Source organism: Ruditapes philippinarum, unplaced genomic scaffold, assembly GCF_026571515.1.
Source record: "Ruditapes philippinarum isolate M1 unplaced genomic scaffold, ASM2657151v2 ctg882_1_1_1_1, whole genome shotgun sequence".
NCBI lineage: Eukaryota > Metazoa > Mollusca > Bivalvia > Venerida > Veneridae > Ruditapes > Ruditapes philippinarum.
This window is the reverse complement of record NW_026854959.1, coordinates 43120-64779: the sequence shown is the minus strand read 5'-3', so window position 1 is coordinate 64779 and position 21660 is coordinate 43120. Positions and strand designations below refer to the sequence as shown.

General features: G+C 32.1%; 1 long non-coding RNA gene across 1 annotated transcript in view; it reads right to left on the bottom strand.

Moving 5' to 3' along the window:
* LOC132741619 (uncharacterized) overlaps positions 1 to 5878 on the bottom strand; it is a 76903-nt gene extending 71025 nt beyond the window's left edge. The window contains exon 1 of the long non-coding RNA XR_009627306.1: positions 5016 to 5878. This is a non-coding gene — a long non-coding RNA (uncharacterized LOC132741619). The remainder of the gene's footprint in view (positions 1 to 5015) is intronic.
* Between the last annotated feature and the right edge of the window lie 15782 nt (positions 5879 to 21660).

The window sequence follows — 21660 nt, the reverse complement described above, 5'->3', positions numbered from 1 at the left end:
ATATTTTTTCAAAAAAGGAAGAACAGATAAGACATGCATAATCTCAAGACTGCCATCTACCCATATGTCAAGTTTCATAAAAATATTTCCAGTACTTTTTGAGTTATCACTGGATTCAGTTTATGTGTAAAATTTGCCATATTTTCAGTCTATGTGTTGCCATAGCAACCAGAATTTTCAACATAGGAAGAAAAGAAAAAGACGTGCATAATCTCAAGACTGCCATCTACCCATATGTCAAGTTTCATAAAAATATTTCCAGTACTTTTTGCTTTATCACTGGATCCAGTTTATGTGTAAAATTTGCCATATTTTCAGCCTATTTGTTGCCATAGCAACCAGAATTTTCAACATAGGAAGAAAAGAAAAAGACGTGCATAATCTCAAGACTGCCATCTACCCATATGTCAAGTTTCATAAAAATATTTCCAGCACTTTTTGCGTTATCACTGGATCCAGTTTATGTGTAAAATTTGCCATATTTTCAGCCTATTTGTTGCCATAGCAACCAGAATTTTCAACATAGGAAGAAAAGAAAAAGACGTGCATAATCACCATACTGCCATCTATCCATATACCAAGTTTCATAAAAATATTTTCAGTACTTTTCAAGTTATGGCGGGATCCAGTTTTGTGGACGGACGGACTGACGGACTGACAGACGGACAGACGGACGGACAGACGGACGGACGGACAGACGGACGGAGGGTAAACCTAAAGTCCCCTCCGGTAAACCGGTAGGGGACTAATAATGTAAGAGATAGTTATAATAATAATTAAGCTTAAAAAAATATTTTTGAAAATACATAAATCGCATGATGTCCGCAGTGTGTACCATAATAAATAGAAATTTTCTGTTTTCTTCTGTATTATAACTGTTATGTATTCCTTTATATCATTAGATATAAAGATTTTTGACACCTGGTTATATGGCCCTATAGAAATAGTTGTTTGCTGCAAGGGTTATATTGCAAACAACTGTTTATATATTTTCATATAACATGTCAGGAATATTTATAATGAATTTATAGTACAGTCAACTTTCTTTTTTATGGAAAAAAGTGTGATTTCTAAACCGTGTATATATAGCTATATAACTGTCATGATTATCCAATGAAAAGTGACATTACAAAATTATTTATAAAGATGTCTGACAGTCATTTTATATGGTTTAGTATTAACAGTTGTTAGCTTATATGGCACCTCAGATTGTATTGCAAACAACTGTTTATACACAGCTAACAACCTAATTACTTTATTTGAGAAAGAAATAAAATAAATAACTCCATACTTTAATGGCAGCTGTGTATATAAATAATAAAAACATCTCTATTATCCAATGAAAAGTGACATTACATATAGGCAGTTTTATATCGGAATACATGCATGCAATATTAAAACAGCCTGCAAAATAGTGAATTTTGCTAATTTTTCAACATTTTTTTGCTTATTTAAAAAGTTTAATGATTTCAAATGTTCTTGCATTTAACTTGTTCCAAACATTGATGTATTTAACCTTCACCACCCCTAAATATCTTATTAAACGAACTTGTCAATCTTTCAATGTGGAATGAAACCATTTATCTTTTTTAGGGAAAATTTCAAAACATTTACTGACTAAATAGCAAACCCAACAGACCAATTTTTTGATTAGATGACTGGTCTTGGTCTGCACTGGTGGTATGGATACAATCTGTCCCAGCCAGCAGATTTTTACTATACTTTATTAATATACTATTTTTAGAACAAGAATCTATATTTAGAAACATTTGAATAAGGTCACGCTGATTTAATGTACTTTCAGGGTCAAATTCTTATATTTTTTTACTTTGGAAAAAGGTAGTGCATACCCGAATCTACCGGTAGTTGGAATTAAATAAAATTTTAACTAATTTCTTGTTCCAATGTTTTCATTGATTCCTCCCATATTATCTTTCAGTAGTTATTTTTGTCACTATACTTGTTTATATAAAACAATAAATTATATTACATCCTATAATATATGTATCCAATTCTCCACACTTGAGATATTGTTAGAATTATCTTGTATATACATAAATTCAGTCATTTCTTGGAACAGACTAGCATTAAAAAGTATTTAACATAAATGAATTTTAATCAGAAAAAGAACAACATAAATGAATTTTAATCAGAAAAAAAACAACAATAAAAAAACAACAAACAAAAAATCATCCAGATAATTTGAATATATATTAAATACTACGCAGAAAAAAATGAAAACTATTAAAATGCCTGTATAATAAGTTAATATATATATATGAAATTTTGGTTATTCAGAATTAAAATTACATTATTTTATCTTATGAAATAAATAATGGTTTGTATAATTTTTGAGTTTTCTGCTATCTTTTTAAGGTATAATAATTACTAGGCAACAATATTTAAAACACATTTCGTTAAATGGCCTCGAAAATCAACAATGCACTTCTTTCATACACATTGAAAATGTGTAAACAAAAATTAAAATGAGGGTAATAATTCTGCAATGTTAAAACGAACTGACACCCTCAATACAAAAAATAATAACACAAAAAAAACCCTGCTGGTTCATTTTCAGAAAAATTAAAATACGACACAATGTTTTCTTTCTATTTTTACTGAATGAGTCGCTTAAAATTGTCAACATATAAGAGAAGCCCACTTTATAATGAATAATCCTTAATGACAATGTGAAGTGGATGAATTAAAAGACGTTACAAAAAGTGTCATCGAGTTATTTGTAATACGAGTATTTAAACAGAAATCAATCTTTCCCGTACCTTCGCGTCAATAACAGCTTTAACAAACAGTTGGCGGGCCGACCCATTTAAAAAATAATGTTTCAATTGAATGGTAACACATTCAAACTGCAACATGAGTATGTCTCCGTGTACAATGACCCCTTCGTGTTAATCTCTATCAACGTGTCTCGTCATTATGTAAAAAGCCGAAAAATTAACTTCTTTGCCATATACTAAAGAAAAGAAAAAGTTACAAAAAATAATGATAGAACTGATATTAAAAATATACATGTCCATATGATATCCATATCACGCTAATTTACAATAAAAAATATAAACATTAAATATCAAAATATTGTTTAAACGCTATTTTAGAATCGAAATTTACCATCTCGCTTAAAAAAAATAAAATTGTATTTAAAAATAAATTGTATGCTAAATCACCTGACAAAGACAGAATAAGATATAGGGCTCAACAAATGTGTTCCCATTCTTTATTACATCGTTATTAAAAGCCTTAAAAAAAAAGAAATTTTTAAGAATTGCATGATCAAATTTCCGATCCTGGATATTTGTTATATAAAAGCATAAGTCAGGGTAAATACATTTTATACCATAATGTTAATATCACATTAATTTTGTACCTTCACATATTATTATTAAAATTTATATTTAAATTTTTTTTAGCACAAATGGACCTGATACTGGTACATTTTTAAAACAATTTATATAGAGGATATTTGTTTGTTTCAGTGTAAGATCGAAAAATATTTCACCGAGTGAACACCAGATGCAATATTTTCCACGAGTGGCGTAGCCACGAGTGAAAATATAATAGCTGGGGTTCACGAGTGAAATATTATTTGATCTTACATGTAAAACAAACAAATTTTCTGTTTATTTCATGATTTTTTAACGATTTTTACACCATTTTACTGATTTTTGCCGCGTAACGCCATGCTCTTATCTTCATGACGTCATCAAATAATGACGTCACAATGTTGAAGCAAAATATTATTCCATGATTATTTTTAGATTTTAGATGTTTTTTCAGCACAACGTTCGTAAATATTTACGAACTACAGTTATCACGTACATTTTTTATTATGATTGACTACATTTCCGCTGAAAAAAACATTCATTAATGATAAATATTTTATTTTTACGCCAAATATAGTTCGGCTACTGTGAAATTATATTTGGTAATCATTACTGTGAAATTATCAGAATATAATTAACCGTTATAATTCAGTAATCTACTGCAAAACATGTAATAAAAATCCATCTTCAAATTGAATTTAAAAGTGATGCTTTGGCCTTTATATTACATGTATATTTATGTACTGACCATATTTGGAATAAAATGAAAGTTTGGAATGAGGTAAAGCATTTTGTGATCGATATTCTTTATTTTTTTAACCAAAAAGTTAACAATATCATAAAGAAACATCATATTTATAGTACATGTACAAGGTAAAGATAAGGTAGAAATGGCAGTATCTTGCATACCACCATTTTAAGTTTCGCCATTTATTTACACTTACATCAGAATACTAACAAGATAATATTTAACGTTATATGCTAAAATTGGGCAATATTAAGCTTTTCTGTCTACAAAGTTAAAATGCAGACTTTGAGTCAATATTGAACTAGTAAAATACTAACAATCACTTATTTTTATGAAATATTTTAATTCTTTGTCCACCTGGTTTCTGATTAAACACTTAAAGCAGCAATTGTCTCCAGATCCATGAAATTTTTTATTAATATTTAGAAACTGTTAAAAAACAACAACAACAAAATTTGTCATGTGAACAAAATAAGTGATTTTATCTAGTTTATGGCATCCATAAAAGCACAATCATGTCTTACAATATAACAGAAATTTTTGGCCCAACCCATTTGTATATTGTGTAGACATGTGTTTATGTATGAATGATGTATGTTCATATAATTATGCAATAAAATATTATTCAGGAAAAACAGAAATATGATGAGGGAATAGTAAATAAATAATATTACAAATAAACCATGCAAAGCCTTCCATTGGTCCTGAATATTTACCATGCATTTTTTAACCCTTTTAATTATCTTTCTACAGTTTTTATATTTAACCTTTTTTTTTTCATCGGTCGGCATGACAGCTTTAAATCAAAGATCTTCTGTTTTTAGGTGACACTTTCTTGATTATTTACAATGGCTGCAGTTCTTTATTGGATTTTCATATAACATTAATTTATAACATTATGATGCTAAAAAACATGAGAATATTACCTGAAGTCAGCTCCCTTCTTATGTGAAATATATTCCAGAAAAACACAAATTAGAAATATCACACTCAAGAATTATTCGTATATAACAGAATGTCAATCCTAGAAATTCAATTTCCGAAAAGCATTTGTCACAATCATGGAGGCTGTATTACTGGTTTAAACTGTTAACTTTATTTCAAAAAGGCGGCCCTAATTACACGCTACCTTTAAATTACTCCGCATCAAATATATCGAATTTCAGCCACAGACTGCCACCAAAATCAATCACAATTTCACTAAATAAACATCCAAGATCTTATAAACATACAATTATGAAATATTTTCAGTACTCGACTATCGGATTGATAATTCACGAGTGCACTCAAGAGCCTTGAACATATTTCATGACACGTAGTCCGTCTGATTTGTAATCACTTATTGTTTTCAAGATAAAACGTAAAATTTCTAAACGCCTACTTCAATTCTTTAATTTCAATTTCTTGCTGCAGGCCTTATGACAAACATACATTATTCACTATTCACAAAACTCAATTACCCGAATCTGAATGTAAGTCAGAAAACTGCTTGTATTCCGAAACCATATAATTTAGTCATTTGAGTTAATTATATACCCATAGATGTTACTCCTTTTTAATACGCATTTTTACGTCCTTATTTAACTGAACACTATCTGTCCGTTATCAAAATTTATAAAACTGGCAAAGTGTAACTTCTACTGATCCATATGATATCACCCAAATAGGTTTATCTCTAGTCGTTTAGCACAGGTAAACAGTGTTTCAATCAAGTGCAAATAATTTCACGTTACTTGACAATGGGACGGGCCGAGAACATGCTCCGCGATCGACTAGCAGCTAATCATTGACGTTTGTTTTGTCGTTAGCTCAATCGTGTGGATGGGAGGGTTTTACATTTCATCAGGAAATCGGGAAAAATACCGAACATGGTTAAAGCGTGAAAGTCAATTTTCGAGAATAAAAAAAACAGCGCCATCTACTGAATTGCAAAATATAAATCTTTTGTGTCGTTAATTGAAGCTATGCGATGTTCGATCTCGTTTTATTATTTTGGTTTCCTGGTTTTTGAAAACGAAGGCTGTATACCAGCATTGTAAACGCATCAGCAAATAATCACACTGAAAAGCTAAGGTGTATAAATTATTTTTTTTGCTAATTTTCATCATTAAGATGTCAGGACTGTTAAACAAAACAAAATATGTAAGAACAACAAATTGCCTGTTGTATTTAAAGTGGCAGGTTTCCAGAAATTTAATTAAATAAAATTTCTCTGTTGTTAATTGTAAATGGAAAGTAAATAAAGAATTATGCAGCAAGCATTTTTTTTGCCATTCAAGGACAATTTTTACAAATTATAAGATAACATTCCTTGATGGTGCAGTATGTTTATTCAAGAATTATGAAAATTGAAAATGCTGGTAAATAAATAAAAGAATGGGGTATGTTAAAAATAAACAGACTCAAAGCAATTTCAAATGGCACTTTCCAATAGATAATTAACATGAATTTATGTAAGAGCAAAAACTTTTGTTGAGTATAATTATAAACTAAGCATTCTATAATTATTCGATTTCTATGTCACAATGATAAGTTTAAAAATATCAGTTTAATATAAAGAATTTATTTTAACTGTGAAGGAAGCTATCCGCCACTTCATATTTCAAACTATTTGCCTTTCACCACTGTGGGTTTGAATCCTTCCAGGGACTTTGGATTCTTCCATGTGGGGAAGCTATCCAGCTTAGGTTACGGAATTTCTGTGGTGCTACTCAGGTTTGTGTCTCAAATAATGCACAGAGGAGCACCTAAAGTCTTCTCGGAGTGTCCTCCAACTAGCTAAGCTGGAAAGTTGCCATAACACTTTTAGTGTGTTGTAATGTGACTTAAATCTAACAAAAAACAAAACAAATTGAAACAAAAGCTCCTCATTTCAAAATATTGTCATCCAGACTTCAAACCTTTAGACCATCAATATAAATACTAAGATATTTTTCCTTCTCAAAAAGATGTAGTTTTATTTTCAAATGTTATTACACAATATTTCGATCTAAGGGCATCAATTTCTATGATCTTTGATGGAATGATATTATTGAATGTGTTGTAAAGTTGGATTCCAACTACAACAGGTTATATAATTATTATATAATATTGCATAATATTACTCAAGAAGTATAACATGTATAATCTTAAGGAATATTTTTCAAGAAATATTAAAGTCTTTAAACTTTAACTTAGATTTAAGTTTATTTTAAAGTTTAATCATATTGAATATTGTATTGTTTTATAGACATTTCATTCTTATCATTCATTAGTTTAATGTTGATTATAGTTTGTAGAACTTATTGATACACTCATTAACAGTTACTTAGCATGGCCTAAGACTCTTTATATACAACATATAGAGAATGGTTCTACTTTTAATTACACTGGCCTTTAAATTTAGTGAGATACAAGTTACTGATTTAGCATTTATATATGTTTGTAAATATGTTTAGTTGATATTAGTTTCTAGTTTTATTGTTTAGAATATTTTTGATAAAGTTTATCACTTTATTATTTTTGTGATCATGGTCAATTGATACTGTTGCAAAATTTTCCATGAATCATAATCTATTTTTAGAATAGTTATGTAAAGAACTGATAAGCCTAGAGCATTTGTTAAGTAAGCTCTGGTTGGCTGTAATTTGACCAATCAGATAAGTTGTTACATACAGTGCCACCTGTAGGTAGATGCTAGCTCCCTCTGGGATTCAGAAGTCCATTTATACAAGCATCTCAAACAGTTTTGTCATTCTGCTGCTAATTTTTGGAAAAGTAAGATCTCTAAAAGCTCTCTAAGGTTAATTAATTAATTATTTAATTTATTTTAGGCACTTTGGCATTTAAATGAACCTTAGAGATTATCTAAATTCACTGAAACATTTTTGATAAATTTGTAAGTAATTTAAGTAATTATTTTTTACAGAATTAATTAAGATTAATTAATATCTTTTCTTTGTTTTAAGTGGCAGCCATCTTGAATTATTAGATCTTTATTTTTGTTCATATAGATTAAAACAGGGCTTGCTACTATTCAGATTTATTAGTTTAACAGCACAGAATCATTAAGGTTATTTTTCATACTTTCATTTATAACAGTTTAAACAACTTTCAACTGGTTTAAATCTTTTATTCACTAGTTTATTTTTATTCTCATATTTTTGGTTAATTACAGACAGTTTATATTAAAGTACATTTTGTCAACTTGTTTAGTTTTAAGTAACTTTTAGTGTAAATAAAAACTTAGTTCATTAAAAATTTGGTTGATTTAAATTTATTCAACATTTGTGTTTTATTTCCCTTTGCATTCAAAGGGTGGTGTCATCCTGACGATTAAATTTTTCCCTATTAAAGAGTCCTCCTGAGCAAACTAAGAACATTAGGTAATAAGTAACTAAATTCTATATATAGAAAACATAAGGCTTTTAATTTTCAACACCACAACAATGGTGCCAATTGGGATAGAGGCCTGCTTCTATTTTTAGAAACACCACTTATTAACCATATTTTTTAATCACCACAACAAATGAAAAATACTTTTTTGTGATATCAAAGTCTAACCAAAGACCGTTTAAGGTGCACATTAGCCGAAATTTCATTCTTTTCCTTTTACTACAAACAAGTAGCTCCTATATAACTTATACCATTAAACGCCTTTCATACAAAAGTGATCTCATAATTATGAATGCATACCTTTTGTCCATTATTAAAATATTTCAAAACAGAAATGCCATGCGAGGCTATTGAAAGATGATCCCCCGATTATTCAAAGTCACAAAAAGGCCCGTGACATTATCATTTTGGCAGTTTAATATGATTTAAATAACTATGATCAAATTTTTCAAGGTATTTTTATTTTCATAAAGAAAAATCCTTTATCAAAAAAAGATCAAAAAGGATATAAAGCATTTTCTTTTGTTTCGTGAAGCACCTGTCTTTGGGCAAATATTTGACAAAGAAGCTGACTCAAAGGAAGAATAAGAAAAAGCTTGAAATAAATTTAACCCTTACCATAAAAAATAATCTGAAATGGACTTTTCCATCTTTTATTAAATGGACTTTTCCATCTTTTAATCAAAATAAGTACATGACTAAACAGCAAACAGTGCAGACCATGATCAGATGGCAATATAGGTAAAATCTGTTCCCACCAGCAAGCTAAGGGAAAGGGTGGCAAACCCATTTATATTTTGATATTGCACAAACAATTCAGGTCTATTATTTTTAGCGAAAGAGTGTTCATAGCAAGTGCATTGCAGAGATGAAACTATGTCAATGAAACTAAATTGTACAATCATATGCTCACATATGGATCAGCATCTAAAACATTAATTTTATGTCTTTTTTATACACCATATTTTTTTTCAACATGGATATCTTAGCATGAATTAAATCTTTTAACAAACCAAAACACCACCAGTAGTGCCTTTTTACCCTAATACACCAAAAAAACACCAGAACATACCTTGTTAAATACTCAGAAAGCCACTGTATAGTCAAATTTGCACCTTATCCACCATGCCTGTAGCTTGCAGCACTTATATCTGAAAACAAACACAAAACACTTGATTAACTTTTGGCCAGCATTCTACTGGTGCAACCAGTGCAGGCCAAGATCACCCAACACATCTGTACCGTCTGATCATGGTCTGCACTGTTCACAATTCAGGCAGTCCATTTTTAATGATGAATAGTTTTGTCTTGATTGTAAGATCAATATTTAAGATGTATAGTGTGATAAGGGTTAAAAAAAATATTTTTTAAAACTGAATACCGATATACATGTAATAAATGAAAGCTGATGTCATACAGATGGGTAGCAGCAGTAAAATTAATCTGAATAATGAAACAATAATTGTAACTCAATGTAAGTACAGAAACAGTTTACGCAGGTGAGATTTATTTAATTAATAATATATTTAACAGACCCCTCCCAACCCCAGGAGAAAAAAACCCCTGATTATACATGGATAAGAATTATGAACCGTCTATATAAGTTTAATGGCTATCAAAACTTAAATATAGATACTTTACTTGATTTCAAATGCTATAAATCAATTTAGAAGACACTTCTCAACCTACCCTACTTACAATTTAATCTACGTACAATTTAATAAGCTCTGAATCAGCCAATCAAAAGCTTGCATTTGAAGACCATTTTAAAATGGTTGGTTCGTACAAGCTTAGGTCAAAATAGAGAAAATAAAAGTGAGAGCTAATTCGTCTACATGCAATGATTGTGTGCTTTTGTTTTGCAGGCGCAGGGTTAATTTTGAAACACCAGAGCAAATTTACATTTTCACAGCTGAACAAATTCCGATCAACGATACTGACCAACGATTGTAACACAGACGTCAATTCTGACACAAAATTGATTTAAAATCTGCAAACGATTCCATGTGATTGCATTTTCTGCAAATACTCATCTGCATTTGTCCAGAATGTGACAACTTCCTCGATAGATCAACTGGACGCTGGTCAGTGTTTATAATTCACATGCCAAACAATAATCACACTTGACCCAGGTCGGAAGAACTAAGGAAAACGCACCCGTAGTACTCCCTGGGTGACCGCCGATCATTTCACTTGATTCATTCAAACAATACAATGAAACCCAAATGAGATTCGTTCTTAAACAGAGATGCTAAATAGCGGACATTGTACCAAGTGGATTTATTGAAATGTAACTGGACAAAAGTTCATACTGGGCTAATCGCAACGATAATTAGTTAATTAAGGTCCAGTGAAAGTTTTAATTGGTGGCGATACTTGTGAATTATGACAAATCCTCGTTTCTTTGTTGTGATTTATGCTCGGACAGGGAACAATTAAAAATATTTAGACTGGACACACGTTTGTTGATGTTTGAACAAATCTCATTAATCATGGTCTATAAATAACCAAATTCTCCGCAGACGTATAATCTAGTGATTTTTTAAACATGAAATAAGGGCATTGAAAAAACTGTCAATATGAAAATGCTGGACACACGTCCTCAAGAAAAAAAGATGTCATATGTCAGGAAAATGATTTATTCTTTATGAATATTAATTGAGAAACAAAAAATAACAAGAGTGTTTCATTTCCGCTCATCAAAAGATATTGAATATGTTATCTAAGTGATAAAAAGAAAAAAATTTATTTGTACATTCCAATATAATTATGCAAAAACAATTTTGGTTTCATCTGCACAGTTTAAATATCGTATCAAAAACTAAATGAGAAATTTACAATTAAATGCACCATATAATTAACTGTTAATATCTACACATTTCAAATGATGGTGGCTTCTTTGATATTGGCGGAAGGTTACGGTATCACTTTTAAAAATATTTCACCGTCAAAAGTAAACATTATTCTTTCTGACAAAACCGTTTCATTAAGTTCTCTCATTTCAGTAATTAAGCCCATTTAAATCAGGGAAATGATATTTCCGAAATGGCCCACGATAATTGACAATAAATGTTTTTAAGTCGAGGGCAAATGGCGTAAAATTGCCGTATTTCACAGAAACCCATTTCTAAAACAATGATCAGTCTAATTCAACACCTTAAATGGACTGGACAAACTATAAAATGGCCACAGGGCACGCAGCAAAAAAGCATTATAACACTATCAGTTTTCACATATTTTACCCGCAAGCATTATAAAGAAGATGACCACTGTCACCGTCCAAGACATATGGTCACTCAAAGACAGTATCCTTTACAAAATGAATCAAAATGTGGCCAAATACAAGACACATAGTTCATGTCCAGAAAGAAGCAAAATCCCTATTCCTTCGAATTTGAAGAAAACAACCAAATAACAGTGTTCTATTAAAAAAAAATACACACACACAACTAATCTAGATCAGCTTAATTCTGAATTAATGTGAGTAAAACATTATTTCCATAATACTTGGCTAAAGTTGTTTATTACATAAAAGAACTCTTCAAAATGAAATTAATAAAAGCTCCATTCTTTTTTTTTAATACAGATACAGTCATCTTTTTTGCGACTACTGCAATGGAAAATAAAGCAATCATTGTTCAAGTATGATGAATCAATCAATTAATCAATTATATTCTGATCATAAATGTATAAATTATGTAAATTGATAATTAAATGTGGGAAACAGGCCCTATAGTGGTCAACCATAGCTCAATGGTCATTGCGAGTTATCTCTCTAATTATTTCAATTATCCTCAATCAATGACCATAAATGAATTCTACTGCATGCAAAATTTGATAATGCAATCTCTCACTAACCAGGCAGAAATGATAAAATTCATAAATCAAAATGACAATTTTATTGAACATTAAGCACTGCCATTGTAGGAATTGGCATTTTAATGCACATTTTATTCTTGCTTGAATGGCTAGTTACATCAAGTGTATAAGTTGTAAGGAGAATCTAACGATCTTATTAAAACTTATTGATATTTCAAATCAATTTTTCATTAATGATAAATATTGCTCAAAAAAAGAGAAAAGAAAAAAAGTTCCAATAGGCTAACCTTAACCTATTCTCAAAAAACAGGTAGAAAGACTGTGTTTTTCACAAGAAGATATGGAAGCAGTCTATGAATCTATATCAATAAGAAGCTTGATTTCCACAGATGATATACATGTACATAAAATCCCTAAGTTGATTATAAATATATGAGAAATAGGGAAAATCCTAAATCTTTACTGAGAACAATTCTGAATGCTTATCAAAAGCATCATGGAAAATAGAGAAATAAAGTAACAAAATGTAGCGATGACAAGCGAAAAATAAATGTAGGAGGTTTAATTTAGCCTGCTACAAACTCATTTTTCTTACAGAACTTCCATTTGCATTTGACAGGAGTTGTGTCACGTTTTGCACGATTAATGTTGGGCTATCACTTTCCGTCCATTATCATTCCATTGTTATTTCGCTACAATTGACCACTGGTCATCCTGTACTTAAGGCTGAATCATAGCCTTATCGCTGGACATCAGCGGACATCTGGACTTTACTGATTGTCTCTCATAGCCCATTGTTATTGATTGCTACTGACCGGTATTGCCCGTTATGTTCATTATGCTTATTAAAACTGACCATTATATGACAGTTCTGCAGTAAATGTACACCAAATATGAACTTTGTTGCTGCTGCCGGGACCCATGATATGCCTAAATGTATATAATGTTACAGTTAACGGAAATCTTTAAAATCGGGAATCGATATGCTTTCTTCTTTATTTATTGCTATATCCATGTCACTAATGATGATCTCTGGATATGATACTTTAAGGAAATTAGAAAAAATGTGTTCCCCATAGGACATAAAAATGTAACCAAAAGTATGTACATTTATCCAAAATAAGTAGAAAGTGGCTGAATCCATTGAAATAAAATAATAATAGGCGGCTGTTTTTCTTTCTTTTTTTTTGCGTTCCTTTTTTTTATAAATCAGTCTTATTAAGGTTTTATCACTTGTGAAGTCTTTCATCCCTTCAACAAATGTGAAATAGTAAAAATAATTTGAAAATGTAACTACATTCAATAGATACAAAGTTCTGTGACAGCAAATTTTGACAGTAAATTTTGTATTTAAAAGAGTTACACAACAAAATCTAGAACTAAGCTGACAAGATTCATTGTATCAAAGATATTTTATCAAGTATGATGAATTTCCAGCACTAAATGATGGACAGTCCAGGAAATGGGAAGTAAATGAGCCACAAGTAGCCGATAGTAGTCACAAGAGCTTTTTATGGAACTCAATCACCAATATTTCAAAGAAATGACAGTCAGAGAATGGATACATCAAATCAGTGGACTGAAATAGACAGAAATATAAACACTGGAACAAAATTATCTACTTTGCATTGATGTATGTTACTCGCGTTTGTCTTAATAAACGGGTAATGAAGTTGACCTTATAAGACACTGTTATGAGCCAATGAAATATCAAGTCCTTTTACTGGTTTCCAAATTCTGTACATTTGTATATTTGCCACTCAATGCTATTGGTTTGAAGCCCAAAAGAGACATCAAACTCGTTGACAGGGAGGAAGATTTCCAAAGGTCTTATGTTTTTAAAGAGAAATATACCTCCTCACACTTGCAATGCTGCATCATGGGGCCCCCAGGAGGTATTTCTCCCTCTACTCAAAGCTGAAAAGTCACCAACTGATCTTTCCAATTTCAATATGACCCTTAAAAGAACCCCAATACTTCCCCCTCTTTTTTTTCCCCTATTCATTTTACTGTATCTTTTACAATCATGTCCAAAGTACCAAACTATGAGCTTGCTCACTCTTGGGACTTGTTTCTATGTATTTTCTAGAAAAAAAATACGGTATATTAAACCAAATCTGACATAGTAACTTAGAAAAAACACAACACAATGCTCTCAGCGAAGGTCTACCCTTATCTTGGGAATCGTTCTCTATAAATTTTCCCCGAGTAAAAAATCAATTAAGGAGTTTTATCAGTTAGTTGTGAGGGCATTATGATTAATGTATATAATTGGACAACCACTCTTCTGGATGTGATCAGTGTTAATTGATTTTGAAGTATAGAATAAATACACTTTGCTGCGATAATGTATGGCCCTATGCTGTCAGATGGCGGGCTACCCACAGAACTTTGGCGTCACCATCAAACACAATTCTCCGTCAAAACACGTGAAAGCATGGGACCGAAATGGGTTTTCTAAAAGCATTTTCTGGTGTAACGCAGTAACTAAATAATGTATGTGTTAACCAGATATTTCGCAGTGACATTATAACATTTTAAAAGATGTTTTATGCCTGAAACAGTAGGACGCCTGGTACAATTTATTAACAAAATTGAGGTTATATTACACTATGTTGCCTTTTTCATCTAATTAAGCTTACTCTAAATGGATTACAATTCAGTGATATGCATGATTTTGATCAAATTTATTTGAGCCGTGTCATGACAAAACCAACATAATGGGTTTGCGACCAGCATGGATCCAGACCAGCCTCCATGCAGTCTGATCAGGATCCATGCTGTTCGCTTACAAACCCTATAACAAGTAAAGAAACTGATAGCGAACAGCATGGATCCTGATCAGACTGCGCGGATGCGCAGGCTGGTCTGGATCCATGCTGGTCGCAAACTCATTATATTGGTTTTGTCGTGACACGGCTCATTTGTTTGAGCATTTGTGTAAAATATTATGTAACCTATAATAAACATGGCTGCAATTTTCAAATTCCAGGGTATGTTTTGTCTCAAGTTGGGAAAAGCTCTAACATGTTAACCAAATAGGAAAAATTATGTTGTTGGTATATTCAGAATTTATTTTAGTTTGATTGTGTATAAATTAAGCAATAAGCTTACAGTCACACTTTCGAATCCGTTGTTTGATACAAACCAGTACTGTGCAAAGAGAGTAAAGTTTCTTGCTAAAGGACTCCTGACAGGGTTTGAACCCATGCAGCTAACGATCATTCCATTACTAGTCTGACATGTTAACCACTCAGCCATGCTGCCATTTATTCATAAATCAATAAAATTTACCTTAAAATATATAGAGAAAGCCTGTTTATTTCTTCCTTATATTAGTGGTCCACTGCTTAACTCAATAATGGGAGCATCTGATTTGAACTTGTTTGATCCTTGGGCCAGATAACTCTTTTAAGCATCTGGTAGAACAGAGCCAAGAGAACTAGGTGTATTCAATTGGCGCGCTTTTATGACATTTAGGACATTGCTACAAAGGCACATCAATGATTCTAAAGCACCAACATCCTAAGTAATCAAATTCTTCTTTCAAAATACCTTTCCAAAACCATTTCATCATTTCAGATATATAAAACAAGAAGCGCCGCAATGCAACGAAAACCAGGTTTTCAACGATTAAGTTTTGATGTGACAGCAATCAATAGGTTAAAGTGCACTGAAGTAATTGAGTAGAAGCTGAAAATTATATTGTAAGCAAATGATCTTGAACTTGCTCCTAGATATCTAAGTGGCAATCCAAAGCTGCCTGAGACTCAGCAAGTTTGGTGAAAGGTCAAAGCAAACTCAAGTTAAAACATGAAAACTAAATACATTAACCTTGATCACAGACACATGGGTAGCAATCCCAAGCTGCCTCTTCATATAAGCTTTCCATTTATCAAGTTTGGTGTCAATAGGCCAAAGCAAACTCATTATTGAGCGGAAACTGAATTTCTATTTTTAGTTACAGTGACCTTGATCTTGATCACAGACACCTGGGTAGCAATCCCAAGCTGCGTCTTGATATAAGCTACCTACACACCATGTTTGGTGTCAATAGGCCAAAGCAAACTCAAGTTATTAAGCGGAAACTGAATTTCTATTTTTAGTAACAGCGACCTTGACCTTGATCACAGACACCTGGGTAGCAATCCCAAGCTGCCTTTTGACATAAGCTACCTAAACACCAAGTTTGGTGTCAATAGGCCAAAGCAAACTCAAGTTATTGACCGGAAACCAAAAGTTGACACCCGCCCGCCCGCCTGCCCGCCCGCTGCTTCGGCATTACAATAACCCGGTTTTTGTTGAAAACCTGGTTAAATATATATAGTATAAAGAAATTGGTATCACATGACCAATTTTTCAACGAAAGTCAAAATGTGCTCCACATGTCACTATTAGTGGTCTCAGACCTAAATCAGAATGAGGCTGCTGTCAGTCAAGGTAAAATCCCACAAAATAAAGCATTGCCTGAAATATGTCTGTTTTATCTATAAAAACATATCTATGAAACTTGTTTCATTGGAAGTTCATTGGGTTCTGACAGGCAAAGAATTAATAGTCATTTATTTTGACGGACTAACTCAATTATTGCAATACAATCATGAGACCATGATGAAACCAATACAATATTAAACGTCTGGAACATTTCAAATTGTGATTCACAACTCTTTGTTGTAATCAGTGTTTACCAGAGCTTGGAAAGCAATGAACAAGAGTCATGACAAGAAACATTTTCTTATGCTTAGTAAATACTGAAATAAACAAGCATATAAGATGTCTTGAGAGTGAATTCAAGGACCATGAAAATTCACTAAGCTCAAGGAATAACACCAACAGAGTTATTATTTTAGGAAATATCAAAAGCAGACTGTGCAACTCGGGTGATTTTGAGCAAAAACCTTTGAAAATCTACACACAGGTACCCTATCATTATGTTATAGCCTGACCATTGTTAATTTTGGGATTTCAATATCAAATTGTTCAAAACTAGAAATGTGTCCATAGGACACGGGTGCCCCCACCGCGCCACTGTTCTGTCAATCTTATGACTCTAGGGCAAATATTTTTTGAAAACTAAAAATCTTTTACTAATTAAAGGGCAAGAACTTTACAAATACTGAATAAATCCACGAGCAAACCCCAAGGTGCATAAGTACACATGCTGACCAACATTCTTGTAAACTTTCAGGCCTACAAGTGAAATACTTTTTGAGCTATGCATGAACAAGTTGAAAATTGCAAATTTATACTACTGTTAGTCAAGGGCAATAACTCTAACAAAACTGAAAAAAAATCCACATGCAAAGTCCCAGGTTCATAGCTTCACAGAGATGTGAATCAATATTCCTGTAATTTAGTGATGTTGATCATTATTCCTGTAAAGTTGGTTGATTCTAACTCAAGCACTCAAGGAACAAATAACAACATAATGAAACGGTTTTTACTAAGTCAAGGGTAATAACTCTACAAATACTGGATAAATCCACAAGCGAAACCCCAGGTGCAAAACTAAATATGCTGAGCAACCTTCCCATAAGGTTCAATGACTCTATGTCAAATCCTTTTTGAGTAACATGCGACGCAAATTGAAAATTGCAAAAATTTTCAAAGTCAAGGGCTATAACTCTAAAAATACTATATAAATCCAGACAAAAATACCCAGGTGCACAACTACACATGCTGATCAACATTCCTGTAAAGTTTCATGACTCTATGTCAAATCCTTTTTGAGTTACATGTGACACAAGTTGAAAATTGCAAAATTTTACTAAGTCAAGGGCAATAACTCTAAAAATACTAAAAATATCCAGTCGAAAATACCCAGGTGCACAACTAGACATGCTGATCAACATTCCTGTTAAGTTTCATGACTCTAGGTCAAATACTTTTTGAGTTACATGCGACACAAATTGAAAATTGCAAAATTTTACTAAGACAAGGGCAATAACTCTAAAAATACTTAAAATATCCAGACGAAAATACCCAGGTGCACAACTACACATGCTGATCAACATTCCTGTAAAGTTTCATGACTCTAGGTCAAATCCTTTTTGAGTTATGTGCGACACAAAAGTGAACGGACAGACGGAAGGACGGACGGACAGACAGACAAGGGTTAAATCTAAATGCCCGCCACTAAAGTGGGGGCACAAAAAGCTGTTGAAAGATAGAGTACATGATATCTGGCTATTCAGATGAGCAGACTTGCCTTGCTTACTATTGGTGACATTGGCCTTTTTTGCTTACTATTTGTGACATTTGCTTGCCTTACTTACTATCAGTGACATTGGCTTGCCTTACTTACTATTGGTGACATTGGCTTGCCTTACTTACTAATTTTGTGACATTGGCTTGGCTTACCTACTACAGGTGACATTGACCCTCTCTGCTTACTATTAGTGACATTGGCCTTCTTTGCTTACTATAGGTGACATTGCCTTGCCTTACTGTTGGTAACACTGGCCTTCCTTACTTACTATTGGTGAGATTGACTTGCCTTACTTACTATTGGAGACATTTTACTTACTATTGGAGACATTGGCCTTCCTTACTTACTATTGGAGACATTGGCCTTCCTTACTTACTATTGGAGACATTGGCCTTCCTTACTTACTATTGGAGACATTGGCTTGCCTTACTTACTATTTGTGACAATGGCTTATAGCCGCAAGCTCTTGCATGCATGTACAATGTAATTCAAAACATACTTTATATTCCTTTTGAAATAATTTCAATGCTGGTTTCAATTGTTGCCTTCTTTTAGCATAAATCAGTATGACTTCATTCAAAACATGACATTGAAAGTTAGAAATATTGTAGCAATTATGGCCGGTTTCCTATTACATTATGCTTTCATTATTCTTGAAGGAAGACAGACGCATTAAGATAACATCGAAATAATTAATGCTCATGTAACAGTCTGAAAAATCAGGCCATTAACCATCAATTTAAATTCAAAGGGGTTCGGGTAGCCTGAAATCAACATTAGCATGTTGGTAATCATTGAAGTATTGAGCTCTTCACAATATACTGTCGTAATTACCCCTCCCGCTCACAAAACACTATCATCTATATCTTACGCCTGCATTTAAACGACTCTATTTCAGGTTATAAATTACATTACACCTGAACAAAAATGTGACAATTTTGTCCTACAATATTAAAATTGGGCAGAGCCACAGATCATCTGGTGTGCAAGGATTTTCTTCAAATATTTCATCAAAAACATACAGAAGTGTAAAAAAGTGGCGATTGTTTTGTGGAATTGAACTTTACCACAACTTAACTTACGTAATAGACTAGCCCAGCTTCAAATCTTGAACTATCCATTGTCAATTTCAGAAGAATTAAAATGTGAATAATTACTGTCAAAATGCAGGCAACAGTCAAGGGTCTATTTATGCACAAGTATATTGTAACCATAGCACCTTTCCACCCCTTGGAAAAGGTAGGGGGAAAAGCAGGAAAATGAGCAAATGGTTTACATTCCTTCTGTTCCTGTGCTATGGAAATTTTATTTAGCAGCCAAAATACTTAGGGATATGTCCAATCACACTGCTGGTACTTTTAGCAGCAATAGTTTTCCATATTAGGGTGTGGCCTTTACCAATGGTTTAAAAATCCAAATGTAGAAGTATGGGTTAATTTAATTTCCTCAGATGGAGGTCCATCATTACTATAGTCTAGTGCATTAAGCTTTGCCCAGTCTGTGGTACTCATTGCCATTATGACTTAACATACCAGTGGTACAAAAATAGAAATAATTTATGATATCTTCAGAATGAAGGCAAAAAATTTTCAGATTCATTCAACAATTCATTCAAATATCATTTCATATAGAAAAATTATTTCCTTTTTTGAGGGTAGATTTTTACATCTCACCAACTCGGTATAAAAAGCAATTTCAAAACATTATTCTAACCTTCATAGAAAAACAAATTTAATCCAAATTCAGAGATTAAACACTTCAACATCCAAGAGAATATTCTATTACATAAGAAAACAAATAACCTAAAAATAGATTATTTTTATAAATGATGTATATACATGTAAAGTCTAATTCGGTATGAATAAAAAAGCTCTGGATATCTGAAAATCTCAATTAAACAGTCGACACGATTGAAAAATCTTTCTGCATAATTTTGTATCGGTATGATGATATCAGTAAAATTAAGTATCAAATTGCCCGACCTTCATGCCAAAACCTGAAGGTTTTTTATCTTTCTACTTCAGTTATTTCTTATTGAAATACACAATGTACTATAATTAGATCAAATATTATAAATATTATTACATATTTTCTACTACATGTATGGTCTAATTTGTGTATAAACATGGGACGAGACTGTATTTTCTGAAAAATTGTGGCAACTGTCTATAAGTGGGGTCCATGCTTCTTAGGAGCCCACTAGAACCAGCTTTGGCAGATTTCAAAACTTAAATTGGTTGAAAAATAAAGTTTGGAAAGACGGTGGTTCCACTTGGCGGCCAGTTCGTACCTGAAATAATGCAGAGATGGGCACCTGAGGTCTTCCTCTTTCAGTCAAGCAAGAAAGTTGCCATAATTATGACCCTTTACTGAATTGGTGCCACGTAAAACCCAAATTTAAAATAATACCATGAATTTACATAAGGATGCATTCAAGAAATCTTTAATACTGAAAACTTCAATGTTATTTTATATGGTATCCTGTTTGGCATAAACTCTAAAATTGGAGTGAATAAACCAAACACATTTCACACTACTTCCAAAATTATAAGTCTGATCACCACTAGAGGAAATTCATAATATCTGACATTTATATATAAAAAAATTCTTTACCTATTGTCAGAAAAAAACCCTTTAATTCTGTATAAACTAGAAATGTGTCATCATGCCACGGATGCCCCCGCATGCAGCCAAAATTTCAGATGTTATAATATTTAGTTCCAAATTTGTTTGCACAAATTATTGTTTTCATTTAAAGTTCAAAGCCCTTAAAACTTTTCAATGTTAACACAAACCATTTCCATACAATGTTCAAGGCACTGAAATTATTCAGTCTTAACCTTTTGAAAATAGCATATTTCATATTTGTAGCCAAAATAATGGCTACATACATTTCCACAAAAGTATGAGTGCTGAAACTGAAAGTTCAAAAATTTTCCAATATTCAAGAAAGATAAGTTTGTCCAAAATCATTGAACCACGACCAAATTCAAACTTAAACTGCTGTATCTATATTATTTTCAAAGTGAAAGGGACATAACTCTGCCAAAAAAATCATCGAACCATGACCAAATTCCAACTTGACCTGCCCATTCCTTTGACATATCCATATGTCAAATTTGAGTTGAATATGTAACACTGCTGGGTAGATAATGAACAGAAACTGTAAA